Genomic DNA, 10,396 nt, shown 5'->3' with positions numbered 1-10,396 from the left:
TTTAGTACGATAAACAAAGCAAGAGTCTGATTGCTAGACTAGGACTCCAGGTGAAAGTCAGCTGAGCACAAGTGTGCCTTGACTTTGACTGACTCATCTGAGCCTCAGAGTTTCTGCCGGCTTCCTGGAGCTCAGCCTGCAGCTGATGTTGTATAGGCTGGGCCAGTGTTTTTCAAGCTGTGAGTCATGACCCATCCATGGTCATGAAGTTGGTTTAGTGGGTAGTAAAGAGCACTCATGAAAATAAATAAAATAGGGAGAATACCATGTGAAGATGAAGGTAGATTGGGTTGATGCTTCCATAAGCCAAGGGCTTCCCCTGTGGTTCAGCTGGTAAAGAATCCACCTACAATGTGGGAGACCTGAGTTCCATCTCTGGGTTGGGAAGATCCCCTGGAGAAGGGAAAGGCTACCCACTCCAGAATTCCGGTCTGAAGAATTCCATGGACTGTATAGTCCATGGCATTGCAAAGAGTCAGACACGACTGAGCAACTTTCACTTTCCATAAGCCAAAGAATGCCAAAGATAGCCAGCAAAACACCAAAAGCTGAGACAGAGTCATGGAACTGTCTCCCTGAAGCCCTCACAAGGAAGCAGGTTTAAGAACTCTGCACTCAAACAGTTACCAAACTTAGCTGCAAACAAAATTGCAGAATAATCATTGCAAAAAATAACCAGAGCAATCTATCCCTGTAACAGCCTTATTTATTAGGTGGTAATATGATTCCAGATTTAAAGATGCACAAAGTGAGGTGCCTACTGGCACCTGTTCGTGAACTTCGGTCCCCAGAACTGTGAGAGAATACAATTCTGCTGTGGAAGGCACCCACTTTATGGTACTTTGCTACACAGCCAAAGCAAACTAAGACACATTCTCCAAGATCTCCCCCAAGTTGGCATTTGTGCTGGAGGAAAATGGAACTTTTTCTAATACCACTTCTTTCCTTCTACTTGAGGTCAAGAGCATACCTCCTGTTTCTCCTCCTCCTCCTCATTACTGCCCCCTACCCATCAGCCCCTATCCTGGAGGCATTTGGGGGATGGAGTGAGCTTGTAGGGTGCTCAGGGTAGGTAAGTTGGGGTGGAAGGGAGGGAGGTTATTGCAAGTTCCCTTTTCCTACTTCATCTCCCACCAGCAGTTCAAACAGAACAAAATAAGACGCAAGACCACTGATCAAACTTAGCTCTGTGTCAAAAGACCAGCTAGTTCTAAGACTAAGGCAGACCATCAGGGCTGATGTGGCTTGGCATCTCAGAGGAGCAAAGAGACCTTGGGTAGTGCCTTCTCACTCCTTTATCTGTTTTCCTACAAATGCAGACCCTCTTTGGGTAATGAGAAAAGGAAAAAGCAGATCTGTGGAAGGCGAGCCAAGGCAATCCATGCTGGGCTGCCCCCAAATTAGACTGGAACCTTCACCACCTAGGAAAGCAAGGCACCGGCCCCCTCTGTGAGCCTGGATCCACATGCACATGTTGGGAGCAGGATGTGCTGTGTAGATCTGAATTGTTCCAGCTTCCAACGTTGCACCCAGGCCTTAAGTGGAATCACTATCTGTGGGAACTTTTGACAAGAGCTGGCAAGCTGAGCTTTTCTTTGACATGTAGCCGGGGGCGTAGCACTTGCTCTCACATGAGAGGCAGAGCTCTGCAGCCTGTGTGAGCCACAGGGCTTGCCCAGCTTCAGCAGGAGGGGAAATTGCCCTGGTAAATTACCAAGTGAGGGGGAAATAGGAGTCAGAATCTCTATAGCGGAATTTATTGTGAAGTTCCAAGATTTTGCGAGAAGAGACCGTTTTGACGTGTGGTGTCGTGCATGCTGCAGGCTCTCTTAAGCCAGGAAAGCTTTAATTTTGAATCACGAGAAAAGCCGTGACACACGATGTGAAAATATCCGGCCGTGCTTTGCCTTCCCTTACGGCAAATAAAAGTCTTGAAATAAAAATGTTTCCACGGATTTTCAGATCTTTGCATGGGTTGCTCCTTTAGTCACACGTTCTCTTTGATATTACTCACCGGCAGCTTAAATGGAAGTTATTAGCATGAATGAACACTCTTTTCTTAATGGCTGGATGAAATCCGTTGTGAAGCCCAAACAGTCAGACAGAGAAAAGCAATTAATAGAATTTGCCTTCCTCTAAAAGAAACTTGGAGTGTTTGTGCAGTCATGTGCTGAGGGAAATGAATATGGTGGTTGGTTGTGGGGGAAGGGGGCGGATAGAACAGACCCTGCCCACAGGTCAAGTCGCAAATGCGCTCCAAGTGAAAAACCCAAGTCTGCGACCTCGAGGAATTGCATAAATGTATCACAAGACAAGATTTGGCTCAATGCCTAGAAGCCGATGAGGTCACAAAACCGAGTACTCAGAAAATATGCCGTGGACCAGACTCTCATTCTATTGCTTTCCACCATAGAAAGAGGATCTCTTCCTCTTTTCTCCTGCCCCCCAACTGCCTGTTATTAGAAGTAAAAATGGGATTGCCAGGTGTTTAACTTATGTAATCTTACAAAGATGCGACATGTACTCTCTCATCCCACACTCGAATTTTAGCTGTGGCTCTTCTTGCTCTGTCTGGAGGCATCTCAGCAGTTAATGGGAATGATTCAAAAGATTCTACTCCAATTCTGGCTATTTTAAGATCCTTAGCTTTTCTTAGCCGTGGATTTCTTCTGTCTAAATCTGCCCGACTGAATTGGAAGCTGCCCAGAATCATCTTCTTTGGAAATTACATTTGTGCATCTAGGGTATATTTGTCGTTCCACCCACACTCAAGCCACTTTTTGAGAAGTGCAGAGCAAGTCATGTGACAGTCATCAGTGTATTTGCACCCTTTTTTTGTTTAAAAACATAATCTGCATTACAAATTGCACCAATTCCTGTATGTAGTAAGTCATCATTCAATAAAAAGCCCAAATGTATGCCTGTCACATTCAACATAATAAACTGCAAGTAAATACATCTTTTCTTAGTCCAAATCAGTCAGTAAATGATGTCTTTATTTTCTCTGTTATGCACCAAGTTTGCAATCAGCTTGATTCTTGATTCTCTGAGGCCAAGACCGCACAGCTTCAGAGCAGGGGAAGAGCGTGTTTTGTCAGAAGCGTTTGGACATCTGAGGACAGGAACGTAGCCAAAGCAATCCATGTCTCCAATTCTTTGCTTTACTTTCTTCTCCTCACTCCAGTATTATCACCATCACCATCTTAACCTCCAGGTAGAAAAGACTTATTACACAGTGTCTTCATCGGAAGTGATGCTATTAATATGGACGAGACATTGTCCCCCGCGTGCTGTGGATGAGTCTGTGATTCATAAAGACGTATGGTATAGAAGAAACACTTCAGCTTTTTTTAAATTTCTTGATTGGAATATAATTGCTTTACAATGTTGTGTTAGTTTCTGCTGTAAAACAATGCACTTGGGCTTTAAAGTAAGACAAGACTGGGTTAGGACTGCTGTCTTCTAACATACATTAGGTCTTTGTCTTTGGAAATATTGCTTAACCTCTGAGATCTTCTATTTAGTTGTCTACAAGATGAGGATAATAGATGCTTTCCAAGATAAATGTGATGACTTTAAAATACATGTGTGTTGTGCTAGGTACACAGTACCTGCTCAATTAAACTTTAACTAGTAGCATAGATGTGGTCTTATGGAAAAAGGCAAGCAAGCCAGGCTATATTTACTGTGGACAACTTAATTTTTTAAAAAGATTTTAAGTCTTTACTGAATTTGTTACAATATTGCTTCTGTTTTTTGTTTTGATTTTTTAGCCATGAGGCGTGTGGGATTTTAGATCCCCACCAGTGACTGAACCCACACTTACTCCTTTGGTATGAGAAGTCTTAACCACTGGACTGCCAGGGAAGTATTAATAACAGTGGTTATCATTCTGGCTACCACAATCTCCTTTAATTGTGTAACAAGTAAGGTCGACTTATCATTTCCTTTTTGTAAATGAAACTGACACTCAAATATAAGTCAGACTTTTCTGCCCTAAATTTGGATTCCTTTTTCACGAAGATTATAACCACTCCATTGCCCTCTCTTTGTACTTCAAACAATTCAAGCTTATTTCTGCCTTCAGATCCTCATACTAGCTGATTTCTCTGCCTCAAAAACTCTGCTTTCAGTATTTTACATATCTGACCACTTCTCTTTACTTGCGTTTCAACTCAAATACTCCCTCCTCGAAGAAGTCTTCCCTGACTACGCTGTTTAATGCAAGCTCCTCATCCCAGCCACAGCCCCAAGTTCCCCCGGAAACTTTATATGTTTCACTGACCCAGGGCCCTCCTAGCAGTGCAGGAGTCACATGACATAATGGTTAAAACTGAGGGCTCAAGAATTAGGTGGTCTGAATTTAAATGTTACTTGTACCACTTACTGGCAGGGTGACCTTGGAAAGTGACTTGATTTTGCTTTCTGTACTTCCATTTCCTCCTCTATAAAATGTGGATGATGATAATGTCAGTGGCAGCATAAAAGTGTTGGGCGGGATTAAGTGGATTAACACACATGGAGAGGATGTGAATCAGTGTCTGATGAAGACATGCAATAAATGTGGATGAAACTTTCAGGATTATGGGACACACCTCATTCTCCGATGTTATCTTATCTGCGTGTGTTTGTTTATCATCGTCCTCACCACAGGGAAGGCATGGAGCCTCCCATCTTTTTCACCATTCTGTCCCCAGAATCTAGAATGGCACTTAGTAGGGACTTGATAACTATGTGATGTTAATGAATGAGAGAACATTAGCTGTGTGTATATTAGAGACCAGCAAGCAAAGGTGTGATGAGAAAGAGGTGAGGCTAGAGTAGCTGCATATCTGGATGAGATGGTTTCTGGGGACTTTCTGCTTCTGTTTCACTGTGTATCAAGCATTTATTCTCTCTGTGCCTTCCAAAAGCCCTCTGTTCCTCTCTTATCTTGTCTCTGGGCACGCAAGGAAAGACCTCATCTAACCAGCATCTCCACAGGTGTGCTCAAGACCCATGGGTGTAACTTCATAAACCATTACAACTCAAGGAAAAAAGTCAAGTTGAACTCTTTAGAATAATAGCAGATTTAATGGCTACTCAAGAAAGGTGAGCCATGATCCATAAAAGATCAGTATCCTCGTAAAAATAGAGCAGGATCCAGAAGTGAGCAAAGGTGGGGAGGGGAAGAGCCTTGACAAAAGCTGCTTCACACACACATACACACTCTAACACCATTAAATACTTCCCCCAGGCAACACACCAACTGTGTCAGTCATTGTTTTAAGACATTTTTAGTGTATAGAGCCAGAAAATATATATATATGAGATAAAATGCCCGATGAGTTCACACTGATATTTTCTATTTAAATTCAAGATTACAGAGTTTTTTTTCCTTGAACTTTTCTATATTACATTCATATCTCCTTTCTCTCATAGTAAGAATCCTGGTTCCAAAGGACACTGGGAACAACAGACTTAGAATATAGCATAATTATTTGTTTAAGCTACAAAGCATAAACAACAGTCTTGGAAAAGCAAGCTAATTCCACCAAAACCCATGTAATTACAGAAACATTTTACAAAGTTTTCACACATTCTCTCCATTTTTAACAATCATCCAATATCTCTATTGTCAGAGCATATATCCATTACATACTATAGTCTCTTCCTTTGAGTCTCTTTTGGGCTTAGTTCTAAAAGTAACAATACGCTTAATGTTCGCCAATTGTTCTTCTGTAGATGTCTCTCTAGTTATTTTGGTTGTCCAAAGATCATTCTTTAGTAGATCTTCAGGAGGAGCTCATACAAACAATATTCCCTGCATTCATGCATGTTTACTACTTTGTCTTAGTTATATCTGAAAGTCAGTTTTGCTGGGAATAAAATCCTTAGCTCACATTTTTCTTTCTTTAATGTATTATATATACTTGCATGTCTGAGTGCTAAGTCATTTCAGTCGTATCTGACTCTTCGCACCCCTATGGACTACAGTCTGCCAGGCTACACTGTCCATGGGATTCTCCGGGCAAGAATACTGGAGTGGGTTTCATGCCCTTCTCCATGGGATCTTTTTGACTCAGGGATTGAACCGGCTCTCGTGTCTCCTGAATTCGCAGGTGTGTGCTTTACCACTAGTACCACCTAGGAAGCCCTATATGTACATATACATACATATATGTTATCTGTTTACTCCTGTGATTAAACAGTCTGACAATAATCCAATTTTTCCCTGTATAAGTTGCATGTTCTTTTTAGCTAGATGTCCAATAGATGTTTTTCCAGTAATTTTATTGCCAAAAGCCTTGGTATTGGTCATTTTAGGTTGATGTTCTCATGTGTACAGTATGGTTTTTCCATATATTGTTTCAAAACATTGCTCTGTCAAAAAAGTTATCTTCAGTTATAGGACTTGAGAGGATAAATGAGATCACATAAAGTGCTTAACACCTTACCTTACATATATGAGAATTCAATTAATGTTAGCTATAATGTAAAAACTCAGTGGTAAAGAACCTGCCTGCCAATGCAGGAGACCTAAGAGATATGGATTCGATCCCTGGGTGGGGAAGATTCCCCGGAGGAGGGCATGGCAACTCACTCCAGTATTCTTGCCTGCAGAATCCCATGGACAGAGGAGCCTGGCAGGCTACAGTTCATAGGGTGGCAAAGAGTTGGATGCAACTGAGGTGATTTAACACACACGCACACACGTAATGTAAATAACAAAATTCAGAATCCCTCCTCCTCGCCCTGAAAAAGATGAAGGAACATCTTTAGCTTCAGATTTCTAAGAATTTGAATACAATGCTTGATGGAAAGAGGAATGATGGAGCTGAAGCAGCTGTGCTCACCAGGGGCTATCACGAGCGAACATCCCCACACAGGCACATGGTAGCCAGCAGGACTTGATAAAGATGTGCTGTGACTTTTGAGCTTTGGAGCCAGAAACCCCTTGAAAATTAACCATAGTCCTTGGAAACCTGGAGCAATGTAGAGTCTTCACGTGTGCAATGTATTGTCTCGTTACTCCTGATAGGCCTGGTCTTATTTTTATACAGTTGGAAGTTGGGATCAATTATGTCTATATGAAGTGCTGAACATTTTGTCTGCCCCATTAAATCTCTCTCACCAGGCCGATCCAAGGTTTGAAATCTGCCCCCACAAACTTGCCAAGGATAGCTCAGGTCGTAAACACACAGCTGGTCTTTGAATCTTTCTCATCCTGATGACAAAATCCTCTGCATTCTGGTCTACCTGGTTTCACATCGTTTAAGGCACCCATCAGAACCATAGCATCTTGATGGGGTATGTTCTCCCGGCCTGTCTTGAAGAAAAACCATACCTTCGTTCCAAGCATTTTGCGTGCAGGTCCCCAGTGCCAATCTTAATAGTCGGTCCTAATGATGCTTGACTTCACGAGTACATGTGCTCTATTGACTCAAGCTATATTAAACCTGTTGGACTCAGCTCCACGAATGCCAGCAAGCTCTGGCCTGTGTTACCTCTTTTGCCCTTAGTCTTCTCCTGCTGCTTTGCTCCAACAAAAGAGCCCTCTTGAATGCTTTTCCCTGCCAGGCTAGCCAGGCTGCAGGGTTGCTACCCACATTCCACGGTCAGGCTGCATTGTCGGGCATTATGTTCCAGTGTTTACTTAGAACGCCACTGGGGACCTTTTTCCTCTACAAGGTCACTGACTGTGATAGAAAGTTTTTCAGAGGCTACACAAGCAAAAAGCAGGTAAATATCAAATATAAGGCTCAGCCACTTTGTGTATTTAAAATTGTCAACAAGAAAACAAATTATAAGAAAATAATAATAAATACTATTGTTTCATATCTTGGCTCTTTTAAAAGGAGAGATTGGGAGACGAATGGAAGGAGGAGAGAAAATAGCATTGAAAGTTTAAAAAAAAAAAGTGCTGATGGATGGAGTTAAGACCCAAGGTTTAAAGACAGCAATTGAATATACATACATACATACACACACATATATAGGTTTTATTCATACACGCACACATATGTATATACATATATATTTAGTACTGTGATAGTTTATTTTTTTCTATTTATGTGCTGCTTGTAAGAAAAACAATCAAAATATTAGGATCTAGAAAGGTTGAAATTAAAGGATAGAAAAAGGTATCTGTAAAAATATCAACTGTGTTGTTTTCTATGGTATGTAACAAATCATCACAAACTATACTGCTCAAAGAATTTCAGGGGAATTCCCTGGCGGTCCAGTGGTTAGGGCTGCGTGCTTCCATTGCAAGGGGCAAGAGTTCAATCCCTGTTTGGGGAACTAAGATCCCACATGCTTTGCAGTGCAGCCAAAAAATTTTTAAAAATAGGTGGCTCAGTGAGCAAAGAATCCGCTTGCCAATGCAAGGAGACATATTCTAATGCACATATATGGAATCTAGAAAAATGGTTCTGAAGAATTTATTTACAGGGCAGCAATGGAGAAATAGACATAGAGAATAGATTTATGGACATGGGGAGAGGGGAGGAGAGGGTGAGACGTCTGGAAAGAGTAACATGGAAACTTACATTACCATATGTAAAATAGATAGCCAATGGGAATTTGCTGTATGGCTCAGGAACTCAAACACGGGCTCTGTAACAACCTAGAGGGGTGGGATGAGGTGGGAGATGGGAGGAAGGTTCAAAAGGGAGGGGATATATGTATACCTTCCAGCTTCCCTGGTGGCTCAGAGGATAAAGCATCTGCCTGCAATGCAGGAGACCCAGGTTCGATCCCTGGGTTGGGAAGATCCCCTGGAGAAGGAAATGGCAACCCACTCTAGTATTCTTGCCTGGAGAATCCCATGGAGAGAGGACCCTGGTAGGTTGCAGTCCAGGGGGTCGCAAAGAGTCGGACACCACTGAGCGACTTCACACACTCACACACACATATGTATACCTATGGCTGATTCATGTTGAGATTTGACAGAAAACAATAAAATTCTGTAAAGCAATTATCCTTCAATAAAAAAATAAATTAAAAAAATAAAAAATAAAATAAATTAATTTTTTATAAAAAGGTTCAATCCCTGGGTTGGGAAGATCCCCTGGAGAAGGAAATGGCTACCCACTCCAGTATTCTTGCCTGGAGAATCCATGGACAGAGAAGCCTGGTGGGCTACAGTCCATGGGGTTGCAAAGGGCAATATTGTAAAGTAATTAGCCTCCAATTAAAATAAATAAATTTAAATAAACAAAAAAACAACTTAGCGACTAACCAACAACAACAAACAACAACATGTATATTCACACGTATCACATGCTTATGACAGATACACATTCCTAGATAGACAGGGAAGTCCACGCGGGGTTGCCTACTCTTCTGGCCTCCCTTGCTCTCTCTGTTTCTCCCTCTCCAGCTCCTCGGGCTGCTCTTCCCTGAGGACCCGCTGCCTCCTGTGGCCCGGTTCCTGAGCCCATTGTGAAAAGGAAGACTGGACAGCCACCATCCCATTGATCGTCGCTAAAGGATCTAAGAATTGCATCTCAGGACCCAGACACGGCTTCCAGTTGCCCAGCCTCATCCACTCCACAGCCTCATTTGCGGTGAGTCTCTGTGACTCCTGAGGAAACCTGGAAGCTTGGCGGAGGGTGGGGGTCACCGGTTCTGGGGCTCCGTTCCCCACTCAGTTGCTGCCAGTGCCATTCTTTAACCATGGCCGAAGCTTATTCCTCCAGGCGAGGTGGGTTCCCTCCCACAAGAATCACTTTAGGAAAGAATAGAGAACACAGAAGCAAGCCTGATATGGGAGTGAGCAAAACTGCGCTCTTCTCTCTGAGGCCTGGAGTAGTTTTGGCCTCACCTCTGAGCTACAGAGCGGTTTTGGAACTCTTCTTGTGGGGACCCAGCAAGGCACCTGGAGGATGGCTCAGACTGTGCTGTGTTGGTAAATTTCTCTCTGAATTATGCTTCCTACCCACTATTTCTGAATTTCCAGTAAACTCTCATTGAGATGCAAGCCGATGCCTTCCCAGTGACGGAGATTAAGAGAAAGGACCTGTCCCAGGTGGGTTACAGGATAAACCAGAAAAAGCAATGCTTTTTCTTTTGCTGCCAAAATGGCCAGACAGCATCAACAGTAGCAATGGAGAGCTGAGCCCAGAAGGATGAGCAGCAGGAAATGACAAGAGGAGGATTCTGGGGGACGGATCCGACAGACCTGCACCAACTCCCAGAAACTGCTGGCAAACAGCTTGGGAGGAATGATTTAGGTAACACAATACATGATGTCAACGCCACTGGGTTACCATAATAACATCCACAGCTGTTTACTGTGTACAGAAAGCTTTCCATAAATGATCCCACTTAATCACCCCCAACAGCCCTAGAAGGTTAGTGTCTCTACTACTGTTTTACACCTGAGGAAACCTTAACTGAAGCTCAGAGACAA

The 10,396-nt window shown here is 42.7% G+C and overlaps 1 non-coding gene across 1 annotated transcript; it reads left to right on the top strand.

The window, feature by feature from the left end:
- Positions 1-8,681: 8,681 nt before the first annotated feature.
- On the top strand, positions 8,682-8,753 carry TRNAC-GCA (transfer RNA cysteine (anticodon GCA)). Its single transcript has one exon. It is a non-coding gene; the product is annotated as a tRNA-Cys (tRNA).
- The last annotated feature ends 1,643 nt before the right edge of the window (positions 8,754-10,396 follow it).

This window comes from Bos indicus, chromosome 23 (assembly GCF_029378745.1).
Source record: "Bos indicus isolate NIAB-ARS_2022 breed Sahiwal x Tharparkar chromosome 23, NIAB-ARS_B.indTharparkar_mat_pri_1.0, whole genome shotgun sequence".
Classification (NCBI taxonomy): domain Eukaryota; kingdom Metazoa; phylum Chordata; class Mammalia; order Artiodactyla; family Bovidae; genus Bos; species Bos indicus.
This window is presented reverse-complemented; position numbering and strand designations above follow the sequence as displayed.